This window comes from Hemitrygon akajei, chromosome 10, assembly GCF_048418815.1.
Source record: "Hemitrygon akajei chromosome 10, sHemAka1.3, whole genome shotgun sequence".
NCBI classification, from domain to species: Eukaryota; Metazoa; Chordata; class Chondrichthyes; order Myliobatiformes; family Dasyatidae; genus Hemitrygon; species Hemitrygon akajei.
In genome coordinates, this window is record NC_133133.1 from 163,812,689 (window position 1) to 163,826,829 (window position 14,141).

Genomic DNA, 14,141 nt, shown 5'->3' on the forward strand with positions numbered 1-14,141 from the left:
AGACGGATGCTTATGTGAGAATGTTGTTCTTGGACTACAGTTCAGCATTCAACACCATAATTCCCTCCAGGCTTGACAAGAAGCTCAGAGACCTTGGCCTTCACCCTGCCTTGTGCAGCTGGATCCTGGACTTCCTGTCAGATCGCCAGGAGGTGGTAAGAGCAGGTTCCCTCACCTCTGCCCCTCTGATCCTCAACACAGGTGCCCCTCAGGGCTCTGTCCTAAGCCCCCACCTTTACTCTCTGTATACTCATAACTAGGTCACCACCCACAGCTCCAATCTGCTAATTAAATTTGCTGACGATGCCACACTGATTGGCCAATTCTCAAATAATAATGAGGCAACCTACAGAGAAGAAGTCATTACTCTGACACAGTGGTGTCAAGAAAACAACCTCTCCCTCAATGTCGCAAAAACAAAGGAGCTGGCTGTGGACTACAGGAAGAATGGAGACAGGCTAACCCCTATTGACATCAATGGATCTAGGGTTGAGAGCTTTAAGTTCCTTGGCATACTCTTCACCGAGGATCTCACATGGTCTGTCCACACCAGCTGTGTGATGAAAAAGGAACAACGGTGCCTCTTTCACCTCAGACGGTTGAGGAAGTTTGGTATGGGCCCCCAAGTCCCAAGAACTTTCTACAGGGGCACAATTGAGAGCATCCTGACTGGCTGCATCACTGCCTGGTACGGGAACTGTACCTCCCTCAATCACAGGACTGCAGAGAGTGGTGCGGACAGCCCAGCGCATCTGTAGATGTGAACTTCCCACTATTCAGGACATTTACAAAGAGAGGTGTGTAAAAAGGGCCCGTAGGATCATTGGGGACCTGAGTCACCTCAACCACTAACTGTTCCAGCTGCTACCATCCGGGAAAAGGTATCAGAGCATAAAAGCCAGGACCAACAGGCTCCGGGACAGCTTCTTCCACCGGGCCATCAGACTGATTAATTCATGCTGATACAATTGTATTTCTATGTTATATTGACTGTCCTGTTGTAAATACTATTTATTATAAATTACTATAAATTGCCCATTGCACATTTAGACTGAGATGTAACATAAAGATTTTTACTCCTCATCTATGTGAAGGATGTAAGTAATAATAAATTCAAGTTGATTCACAGGGAAAACATACGAACTCCTTACAGAAAGCGGTGGGAATTGAACCCAAATTGCCTGTACTGAAAAGCATTGTGCTAACCACTACGTTACCATGCCACCCCATTAATGTCAGCAAATCCATCAACAGTGGAAGCTACTGCAATAGAAAATAATAATATTTTCACCTGATGGCCCAAAAGGATGAATTTCTGTGTCAATCATTTTAATGCGGGACCAGAAAGCTGTCTTGGTATCTGGTCAATGGTGAGCTGAGGTCATTCCAAGGTGCTAAAAACAGAGCAATGCTTCCTCTCATTAATCCTGACTATGTACCCTAATCCCCATATCAGAAAAGAACCTGTTCTTGCATCAGCGTCAGATTTTTCATTTTCGACCTCAGTTCTCTTCATGGCCTCTGTGAGTCAGTTTGTCAATTTTACCACAATGAACACGAGCACACTAGGAACTATTTGATTCAGCCCCAAACTCATTTCCAGCAGACACAAAGAAAATAAACATCGTCATGTCAATCTGAATTGCACTGAGCACAGACCCTGAGAGTCACTGGCATGAATGAATTTCTTCCCACCTTCTGAACGGCATGTTTGGATTTTCAGAAGCTGGGACAAATTGTCAAAAGATGTTTTTGGAAGAGTTATAAAAAATTATTTCAGATTTAAAATGTCATCTACAAAGCACATAATATTTTAACAAAATTAAAATTTATTGCCAGAAGAATTAATTTATAAATACAAAACTTCTATTATGTCAATACTAAGCTCTTTAAGTGAGTTGCATCCCCATCAAAATAAAGATATAACATTTGATAAGAATGCAATTAGCATTTGAATGTTTGTATAATCAGTAATTATATTACTGATTATATAATTATATTATATTATAATTATTATAATAATATTATATATTACTAGTTATATACTAAAGTTATTATGAACTCCATGGAGCATGTGGGGATCTTCCGATATCCAGGCATTCTTTCTTTCTTTCTTTTTTCTTCTTTTTCTTTTTCTTTTCTTCTATAGGGATGTTAGGGTGGAGGGGGGAAGGGTAGATAATTTTTTTTTCTTTCTGTAATCATTTGAAAACTCAATAATTTTTTTTAAAAAAAAGTAATTATATTACTGTGTTACAAATCCGTATAGAACAACCTTCACCTATTTTGAAATTCCAGGGAGTGCCTTTTAGTCCAGGTGGACTGTGATTATAATCTGCCTTTCTGAGCAGGTGAGAAGGATACATGAGGACATCCATAGTGTGCTTCTTTGAAGAGTGGCATCATTCTCGAGCAGAGGTTCCCAATCTGGGGTCCTCAGGCCCCCTTGGTTAATGGGAGGGGTCCATGGCATAAAAAAGGTCGGGAAGCCCTAACCTAGAGACTCATCAGTTTGCTGCAGATGCCTGACTGTTTTACCCAGAGTTCCATGCAGGGCAGCTGTTTTGGCTTTATTCCAGTGGAGGTAAGTGGGATGAGGAGTTGTGGGTCAGCTCTATGTGTTTTGAAAGGAATGGGAGTAACTCCTCTGTCTGATGCCATCCACATCTCAGTGTGGAAGATACTTCAAACATTGCAGCTGACAAGGCACACACATTTGTGGAAAACCAATTCGTACTGTGAATTGTGGTAATATACAAAAGTAGGTCTATTTTCACTGGGAGAAAACAGCTTAACCTATTTAAATTCTTTTTTTACTTTCTTAAGATATTTAAATCAGAACTACATTTTTGTGTTTATGCATTGCAAATCATTGTTTGTTTCAATCGCGGTATGCAATTAAGAAGAGAAACTGCAGGAAAATCTCTGCCTGGTCAGGCAGCATCTGAGGAAAGGGAAACTGTTAACATTTCAAGAAAAAGACTATTTCCAAATTTTATTAAGGTATGTGATTTCTGAATATTTCTGAATTTCATTAAGGTATGTGGCTAAGCCCAGCTCCAATGCCATATTCAAGTTTGCTGATGACCACTGTCATGGGCCAAATGAAAGGTGGTGATGAATCAGCATTTAGGAGGGCGATTGAAAATCTGGCTGAGTCCTAACAACAACTTCTCACTCAATGTCACCAAGACCAAGGAGCTGATTATTGACTTCAGGAGAAGGGAAACAGAAGTCCAGTCTTGTTCGGAGGGTCAGAGGTGGAGAGGGTCAGCAGCTCCTCAGTGATATTATTTCAGGGTTAGCAGCACACAAGAGCAGCTATGACGAAAGCACAGCAGCACCTCTACTTCCTCAGGAGTCTGCAGAGATCTGGCATGACATCAAAAACTTTGACAAACTTCTATAGATATGTAGTGTAGAGTATATTGACTGACTGCATCATGCCCTTGGATGGAAAAACCCAGAAAAGATACTGGATACGGCCCAGTCCATCATGGGTTAAGCCCACTCCACCAATGAGCACATCTACACAAAACCTTGACTCAGGAAAGCAGCATCCATCATCAGGGACCCCCACCACCCTGGACATGCTCTCTTTACAGTGCTGCCATCAGGAAGACGATACAAGAGCCTTAGGACTCACACCACCGGGTTCAGGAACAGTTACTACCCCTCAACCATCAGGCTCTTGAGCCAGAGGGGATAACTTCACTCTACTTCACTTGCCCCATCACTGAAATCATCCCATAATCTATGGACTCACTTTCAAGGATTCTTCATCTCATGTTTTTGATATTTATTACTCTTCTATTTATTATTATTTCTTTCTTTTTGTGTTTGCACACTTTGTTGTTTTGCACACTGGTTGAACACCCAATTTGGTGCACTCTTTCATTGATTCGGTTATGGCTATTATTTTACAGATTTATTAAGTATGTCTCAAGGAAATGAATCTTAGAGTTCTATATGGTGACATATGTGTATTTTGATAATAAATTTACTTTGACTTTTTGACTTTGATTTATTTAAGTGCATAACAGGGGTCTGGGATGCAGAGGAGAGCGAGTCAAGGGTTTCTGGGAGTGTCTGAAAGTGAGGCCAGAAGCAAATCAGATATTGTGGTAGAGGCTTGGTATTGTAGAATCTGCAATATCATATTTTGGGTACGATCTTACTCATCTCCCAACTCTGAGACCATCCTGAAGCAGCTCTTTGTAATTTGATTGAATACTATCGCTCTGATCTCCAGTGACAGCTCTGTCATCTGACATTGTGCTCCGTCTAGCTACTCCTTCCTGTGATTGGTGGGAAACCTGCGGATAAACCCAGGGATTTAAAAATTTTTGCGTTGCCAGGGTTAAAATCATTTGCTACCTACACAGATCATCTCTTCAGCTCAGCTCCTACATATAACCGAAGCTCAGATTTCAAGTAGGAAAGGTCACTGCTGGAACAACATTGTGATTCCTCGTGGCGTGATAACATAGTTAACTTACAATCCTTTTGTGGGCCTCTGACTGTAGTGAGGCTAAGCTCATTGTCGCATTGTAGTGAGATTGGATGAGAATTGTGGGTTAATTAGCTTAGCTTTAGTTTTATTAGCTTTATATATCACATGTGTGTCAAACCATCGAAACGTATGGTGAAATGTGTCATTTGCATCAAATCAAATCCCACAAGTATCGCCATGCTTCCAGCACCAACATAGCATACCCACAAACCATTAAACCTAACCATAAATCTATCTAATGTTCAAAGTCCAGTGTTTAAAGTGAATTTATTATCAAGGAACATATATGCCACTATTTATGAAAGATGATGTGCTGGCATTGGAGATTTTTCAGAGGAGGTTCACAAGGATGATTCTGGGAATGAAAGGGTTATCATATGAGGAGCGTTTGATAGCTCTGGGTCTGTACTTGTTGGAATTTAGAAAGATGATGGGGGCTCTCATTGAATACTTTTGAATGTTGAAAGGCCTAGACAGAGTAGATGTGGAAAGGAAGTTTCCCATGGTTGGGGAGTCCAGGACATAAGTGCACAGCCTCAGGATAGAGGGGTGTCTATTTAAAACAGGGATGCAGAGAAATTGCTTTAGCCTGAGGGTGGTAAATTTGTGGAATTTGTTACCACAGGCAGCTGTGGAGGCATTCAAGGCAGAGCTTGATAAATTCTTGATTGGACACGGCATCAAAGGTTACGGGGAGAAGGCCAGGGAGTGGAGCTGAGCAGGGGCAAAAAGGATCAGCCATGATTAAATGGCAGGGCAGACCCGATGAGCCAAATGGGCTAATTCTGTTCCTATGTCTTATGGTCTTATATAAAATGGCTGAGATTAATTTTCACAGAAAGTACAAAGAAATTAAAAAATCAAACACAGTAATATTAATAAATAAGCAATAAATATTGAGAAAATAGGACGAAGAGTCTATTAAAGTGAGTCCACACGTTGTGGGAACAGTTCAGTGTTGAGGTGAGTGAAATTATCTCCTTGCGGTTCAAGAGCCTGATGTTTGTGGGGTAATAACTGTTCTTGAACGTGATGGTGTGGGTCATGAGGCTCCTGAACCCCCCTCCTGATGGCAACTATGAGAGGAGCGCATGGCCTGCGTTGTGAGCTCCTCGATGATGGACGCTGCTTTCTCGTGGCAGCACTCCTTGTAGGTGTGCTCAGTGGTGCAGAGGGCTTTACCCGGGATGAATTGGGCCACTCCACGACTACTTGTAGGCTTTTCCATTCAAGGGCGTTGGTGTTTCCACGCCAGACTGTGATGCAACCAGGCAGCATACTTTCCATGTGCATCTAGAGAAGTTTATCAAAGTTTTAGATGACATTCTGCATCTTCACAAACTTCTCAGTAAGAAGAGGCACTGCCATGCTTTCCTTTTAATGGTACCTTCATGCTGGACCCAGGACAGATCCTCTGAAATTATAACATTGAGGAATTTAAAGTTGCCTACCCTCTCCATCTCTGAACCCCAATGAGGACTGACTCAAGGAACTCCAATTTCCTCCTCCCGGAGTCAATAATCACCTCCTTAGTTTTGCTGACATAGAATGATAGCTTGCTGTTGTGGCCCCACTCAGCCAGATTTTCACTCTCCCTCCTATACACTGATTCGTCAGCACCCATGATTTGGCCAAGAATAGTGGTGTAGTCCGCAAACTTAAATATAGCATTGGAGCTGTGCTTAGCATCACAGTCATAAGGATAAATCGGCTAGAGCAAAGAGGAAAGCACATAGCCTTGTGCTGCATCGGTGCTGATGGTGATTGTGAGGAAATATTGTTGCCAATCCAAACTGACTGGGGTCTCCAAGTGAGGAAATCGAGGATCCAGTTGCTCAACGAGGTATTGAGGCCAAGGTCATGAAGCTTATTGATTAATTTTGAGAGGATGATAGTATTGAACTCCATGCTGTAATCAATGAAGAGCATCCTGATGTATGCATCTTCACTGTCCAGGTGTTACAGGGTTGAGTGAATAGGCTTTGAAATGGCATCTGCTGTTGATTTGTTGTAATGACAGGCAAATTGGAGCAGATCCAAGTTGTTCCTTAGGCAGGAGTTGATACGCTCCATCAACGACCTCTCAAAACACTTCATTACAGTGGAGGTAAGTGCTACTGGACAATACTCATTGAGGACACTTAACATATTCTTCTTAGACACTGGTATAATTGAAGCCTGTTTGAAAGAGGTGGTTACCTCAGACTGCTGAAGAGAAAGGTTAAGGATATTAGTGAACACTCTAGCCTGTGGATCAACACGAGTCTTTAGCACATGGCCAGGTACCCCGTCTGGGCCGGATGCTTTCTGTGGGTTCACCCTTCTGAAGAATGCTCTCACGTCGGCCTCAGAGACTGAAATCACAGGGTCATCAGGGGGCTGTGGGAGTTCATAAAGGTGCCTCCATATTTTGATGGTCAAAGCTAACATAAAAAGCATTGAGTTCACCTGGGAGCAAAACCTGGTTATGACCTATGTCACTTGGTTTTACTTTATAGGAGGTGATGGCACTCAAGCCCTACCGCAGCTGTTGAACGTCCTTCAGTGACTCAAGTTTGGTCTGGAGTTGCCACTTTGCATGCGAGATGGGGGTTGTAACCTAGATTACTTTTATTTTACTTGGTCACCAGATCTGAACGCCACTGATCTGGTCCTCAGAAGATTGCAGATCTATTGGTTCATCCAGGGCTTCTGGTTAGGGAAGACTCTGAATGATTTTGTGGGGACACTGGGGAGGAAATGTGGGAGGAAACCAGAGCTCCAGAAGGAAACCCACAAGGAGAACGTACAAAGTCCTTATAAGCAGTAGCAGAAATTGAACCCTGATCCGTGAAAGATGAGGCTGTAGAGCGAAGCTCTGCAATACTGTGCTGCACCCAAATCATCTATTGTATAAAGAGATGATAAAATGTGAGTGGGAGAGACATGTACAAGTTTGTACAGAGACCCTAGTTGCATAAGTTATCTTACGTACAGTCAAAGATAAGCTGCCTTCAGCCCTTTACGACACTGGTCCTCGTATCCCTCATGAACATGATCAAAGCAGATTATCTGGTCCATATAATTCTCTTCCTCAGAGCTTCTGATGCCCAAATTGGCTGTTGTTTCCTGCTCAGTTTAATTTTGCAGAAGTATTCCTAAACTGTGCAACTAACAGAGAAGTTCCCTCACTGCTTTAGTGACCCAGATTCAGTCGCATCTGGACAGACGAAGGCTTTTCTCCTGAAACATTGACTGTCCAATTTCCTCCACAGATGCCACCTGACCCACTGAGTCAGTTTTTTTTTTTTTTACTTCAATAACCAAGTTATTAGTCATAATTTAAGTAAACAGAACTCACTGCAATTAAAACAATTACTCCACCCAGACACTAATAGCATACTGGTACCTTTTCTATTTAACATGTCTTCCAACAAAAAGCTTGAAAAGAACATTTATAACCTTTTGAACAATAATTCCAGTAACAGGCAAAGTCCAAGCATATAATTTTCAATTAAGAATCACAAAAGGTTTTGGTGAATTTGATGGATTGAGTCTTATTAAAGCTTTTGCTTTAGATATCTATCCTTGCCATTTATCACATGCTCATTTTCTCACTTCTTCCCTCCTGATGAAGGGCTGTTGATGTGAAACATTGACTCTGTTTCCCTTACCTCTTTCGCTGCTTGACCTGCTGAGTGCTTCCAGCATTTTCCCTCTTTCTGGATCTGCAGCAACTGCAGTTTCTGCTACAGATCTCATTAAAAGCCCTGCTTTATCCTAAATGTTGTCATGAATCCATCATCTTCCGTGCACAAATTCATTGAATTACGATTTCCACATCAAAGTGTGGAACTGAATCTTAAAATGCTAGTAAAAATCTTGGAAACATGCATAACAAAAAAACTTCAACTTATTTAGTCTGTATAGGTCAATGGGTAAGTTAAGTAATTGCAAACAGACATAATATGGAATGTAATCCTCAAAACATTGGTCAGGTCCTAGGCTCCCATAAAATGAATGTTGATAATGACTTACAAAGCCAATGAAGATAATTTCCCTTTGCTCTTTGGTCTTGAACAATTAGTTCCATAGTGAAATTGGTTATATCTGAGGTATGCATACGCATCTTTTGAATCCTAAGAAGGAAATTAAAGACATAGGGGTGAAAAAAATCCAGCTAGAAGTGGGTGTATCCTGGGTGGTAGGGGTTCTTAATGATTGATGCCACATTTTTGAGGCATTGCTCCTTGAAGATGTCCTGGATACCATGGAGTTTAGTGCCCATGATGGAGCTGACTAAGTTTACAACTCTCTGCAGCTTACTCTGATCCTGACCAGTAGCCTCACTCCCCGGTGGCAGCGATGCAGCCAGTTAGAATGCTCGCTGTGGCACATCTGTAGAAATTTGCAAATGTCTTTGGTGGCATCACCTCATAATCCTAATGAAATTTAGCAATTGCCAGAATATGCTCCATGCCAGCCATGATGCCTCAATCATGTTGTGTTACTGATCCTGTCTCAGCACTTTGCAAAAGATTGGCCAATCACGGTTACATCATTGCTGACATTTGCAGTGTACCCACCTCAGAATTTAGTGATTATTACTTAAGGTGCTTCATTTTGATGAGGGTGATACAAAGGCTATTTGGATATATTCTAGTGAAGCTTTGATATCTATAGAGCTTTGAGGAAAATTCATTTACTGTACTAATAAACCATAATTATTCCCAAGCCACCCATTTGACTCAACAGAGACTAATTCTTGCAAACCATTGCCCTGAACCTATCTTCAATTTAAAAATTCTTCCCCAAATTAAAAGACCAACAGGTGAATATCTTGACAATTTTGATAATCTTAAGTTATCATTTTCTTTTTGATTTAAAAAATATTCAGTTTTGAGGATATTTCAAGATCCAATTGAACCAAAAAGAAATATAATCAGTTGAAATTTTACAGGTTTAAAGTCCATCATTATAAATAAAATTCTCTTACATTTTTGAGGAAGTTAAACCCCTGATGCACTGCGGTACCCCTTCACAGAACTCATCTTCAAAGTAGAGTTCTAACCTTTAATAAAATATCATGTTCTTCTTTCTTTCTTACCAAAGGGAAGCAAGGAAATGAGAATGATTCCAACAAAAGGAATCGGATTTGGTCCACGAGTCCGAGAGTTCAGTGGGAAAGTCAGAGGCCGTTGTCTGAGAGTCCACTGGAGGCGCAGAGGCCTGTCCTGAGGTTGGAGGACCGCCTGTGTGTGTGGATGGGTGGGGATGAGGCAAGGGGCTTGTTTTGCTGTTTTTCTTGTGTCCTTTGTTGCTCTGCTGTGCATTGTGGGCATGCGTTGTTGGCACTGAAATGTGACAACATTTGTGGGATCTCCCGGCATATCCTTAGGTTTTGTGGTTTTGTTAGCACATAGAAAGCATTTCACTGCATGTTTCAATGCGGTGTAATAAAAAAAAACATAGATCTAAATCTGAATCTAAATTTCATAAGAAACTGTATTGTCATCAAGGAAAAGCTCATTATTTTAATGCTGTTCAAACAAATTGCTAAGGAATTCATTTATACAAATGTCTCTGAGGATGGATCATTGTTCAATGCAATTCAGATTGATAAGAAACTGAAATAAGTAGGAAGAGCAAATCTGACTCTTCATGCTTAGGATTTCTCTGTTTCACCATCAATTTTATGATATATTTTACTCTGCTTGGTTTAAATTAACAAAAAATAACTTAAAAAAAGCAAGGGATGTTTTACTCAGAATCACAAAAAAATAACTATTTGTCTAATCCTTCAACAACGTAAATAATTCTATATTCTCTGCCTTAACTTCAAATTACTTTATGAAATTTTGTAGATGTTTATTTGATAATGTTTTGTGTAATCTCTGCTTGAAAGTTTATTGCAATGCTCTGACTGAAAATTTTATTCAGACTTCCTCTTGCGTCTTCCAGGGAATGCCCTGTTTGTCAAAGTTCTTGCTGGATGTTATGTGGTATTAGCTATTGGAGGGTGATTTTTGCTTTGAGTTTGTTAACCCTTTACTGGTCTCTGGAATTCCAACATCATTTGAAGAAGTTTTCAGAGTCAGCCTGGAGCCATCACTTGAATAAATATTGGAACGGCCAAGTCTTCATTAGTTACTTTAATACTTCGTATTGCAATGAAATAGAGAACCCAGATCCACTTCTTACATTATTTTCATTAAACATTTCAGAATTTAAAAAGCCTCCATTCAGTCATTTGTGGGCTACAGGCCTCACTAACATGGGCAACAGTTACTTCCCATCTCTGATCAGTTTTTAGAAGATGGTGGTGAACTGTCTTCTGACATCTACTTAACCTTATCTGTTCAAATGCAATAAGCCTTGCTATTTTGACTACAGCTATACATTCTCTGTGCTAATTCTAGCTCACTCAAACATGGGATAAATTAGCAAAGGTGCTTTTCTTCTTGATGACCTTTAAAAAGGCAGCGTCCGTCATTAAGGACTCCCATCGCCCAGGACATGACCTCTTCTCGTTGCTACCTTCGGGGAAGAGGTACAGGAGCCTGAATGCACACACTCAGCGATTCAGGAATAGCTTCCTTGCCTCTGCCATCCGACTTCTGAATGGACAATGGACCTATAAACACGACCTCATTATGTTTCTTGCCCTACTTATTTAACTTAACTATATACTTACTGTAATTAACTGTGTTTATGATTATGTATTGCATTGTACTGCTGCACAAACACAACAAATTTCACAACATGTGCTGGTGATATTAAGCCTGATTCAGATGCTGATTCTGAATCTTTTCTACCGGAAAACTGCTGCAAGAATGATGGGATCCCTGAAAAAACAGTATTATTCTGTCACGATGGAATTCGTAGATGTGAAGTTATGAAAGTTTGTATGGGAGAAGCACTGAGGACATTCGATGCAACTAAACCGGCTTCTTACACCTAGTCCATGTTTTTTTTTGTCTGCATCTGTTGCCTAAAAATTGATTCCCAATCATTTGCACTAAATGTGCTATACAATAATGCAATATATTCTGGCTCTGAATTTAAATTTTGATAAAACCCATAGGAATGACTTCAGGAGACCATGTTCAATAAACCAAATCTGTTCTGTAGCTCATTAGTTGCAACTAGCTATTTTCTGGGCTTAATCCCCAATACTCATATTAAAAAATGTGGGCTATATCTTTAATTTGCTGATGACACAGCTATTGTTGACAGAATTTCAAGTGGTGACGAGAAGACGTACAGGAACAACATATATCAGCGAGTTGAGCGGTGTCACAGCAGCAACCTTGCACCCAATGTCAGCAAAGATCTAGAAACTGATTGTGGACTTCACAAAGAGTAAGATGAGGGAACACACACCGGTCCTCATTGAGGGATCGATTGGGAGAACAAGTTCAAATTCCTGGGTGCCAATGTCTCGGAGGATCTATCCTGCGCCCAACGTACCGATGCAGTCGCAAGGAGGACGTGACAGCGGTTATATTTCATTATGAGTTTCAAACTTGGTATGTCACCAAAAACATTCGCAAATTTCTACAGATGTGCATCACTGTCTGGTAGGTGGGGAGAGGGGCACTGCACAGGGAAGTTGTAAACTCAATCAGTTCCATCATGAGTACTGGCCTCCCCAGCATCCAGGACATCTTCAAAAAACAACACGGCAAAAAGGCAGCTTTCATCATTAAGGACCCCCATGCCCCAGGACATGTTCTCTTCTTATTGCAGTTTTTATTATTCTTGCAACATTCTGCTGCCACATAACAACGAATGTCATGACATATACCAATGATATTAAATCTGATGCTGATTCTAATTTTACCATTAAAAAAATGCCTGGAGTTGCTTAGCGCTTAAGTGCAAAGTGTTTCATAGGGGCATCAAAGATCAAACTACAAAAATTAGTGAGGTCAGTAAAAAAATGCCAATATTTACCAAAATATATCTATAAAAAAAGACAATAATAACCAATAATAACTATGTACTTATTCTTGTTCAGTGTGAACTCCTGGCAGCCCCCATCTCTCTCCACTATCACTCTCCCTTATCTATCTCCCTTATCTCTCTCCCCTGTCCCTCTCCCCTATCTCTCTCCCCTAACTCTCTCCCCATCTCTCTCCCCTGTCCCTCTCCCCATCTCTCTCCCATATCTCTCTCTCCTATCTCTCTCCCCTAACTCTCTCCCCTATCTCTCTCCCCATCTCTCTCCCCATCTCTCTCCCCATCTCTCTCCCCATCTCCCTCCCCATCTCCCTCCCCATCTCCCTCCCCATCTCCCTCCCCATCTCCCTCCCCATCCCTCTCCCCCATCCCTCTCCCCATCTCTCTCCCCTGTCCCTCTCCCCATCTCTCTCCCATATCTCTCTCTCCTATCTCTCTCCCCTATCTCTCTCCCCTATCTCTCTCCCCTATCTCTCTCCCCTATCTCTCTCCCCCATCTCTCTCCCCCATCTCTCTCCCCATCTCTCTCCCCATCTCTCTCCCCATCTCCCTCCCCATCCCTCTCCCCCATCCCTCTCCCCCATCCCTCTCCCCATCTCTCTCCCCCATCTCTCTCCCCATCCCTCTCCCCTAACTCCCTCCCCCAGCTCTCTCCCCTATCTCTCTCCCCTGTCTCTCTTCCCTATTGCTCTCCCCATCTCTCCCCTATCACTCTCCCCATCTCTCTCCCCTATCTACAGAACATGATTATGTGAGCATAATCACTCAAAGAGTTGAACTGCATGTGCCTGTAACGAGAGCTGTATAACTCATCTCCTTCTGCCTTAGGCCACAAACTTATGTAGAATGATGCACTGCACGATGTAACTGCAATCCTATTATAAAATAAACCAAAGTATCTACCCTAAATGCAGTATACAAACAACATCAGAATCAGAATCAGCTTTATTATCACTGGTATGTGTCGTGAAATTTGTTAGTTTAGCAGCAGCAGTATAATACAATACATTATAATGTAGAAATAAACAAATAAGTAAACTAATTACAGTAAGTATTTATAGGTACAGTATATTAAATAGTTAGATTAAAAATAGTGTAAAAATGTGAGGTAGTGTTCATGGGTTCAATGTCCATTTAGGGATTGGATGGCCGAGGGGAAGAAGCTGTTCCTGAATCACTGAGTGTGTGCCTTCACATTTCTGTACCTCCTTACTGATGGTAACAATTAGAAGAGGGGTGTTCTGTGTGCTGGAGGTCCTTAATAATGGACGCTACCTTTCTGAGGCGCCGCTCCTTGAAGATGTCTTGGATGCTGTACCCAAGACTTAGCTGACTAATTTTACAACTTCCTGTTGTTTCTTTTGGTCCTGTGCAGTAGCACCCCACCCCACCCCCCCATACTAGACAGTGATGCAGCCTGTCAGAATGCTCTCCATGCTTTATTTATAGAAGTTTTTGAGTGCTTTTGATAACAAACCAAATCTCTTCAAACTCCTAATGGAATGTAATAGCTACTTTGCCTTCTTAGTAACTGCATCGATATGTTGGAACAGGGTTAGCTCCTCAGAGATCTTGACACCCAGGAACTTGAAATTGCTCGCTCTCTCCACTTCTGACCTTTCTCTGAGGATTGGATCATGTTCCCTCATCTTACCCTTCCTGAAATCCACAATTAGCTTTTTGGTCT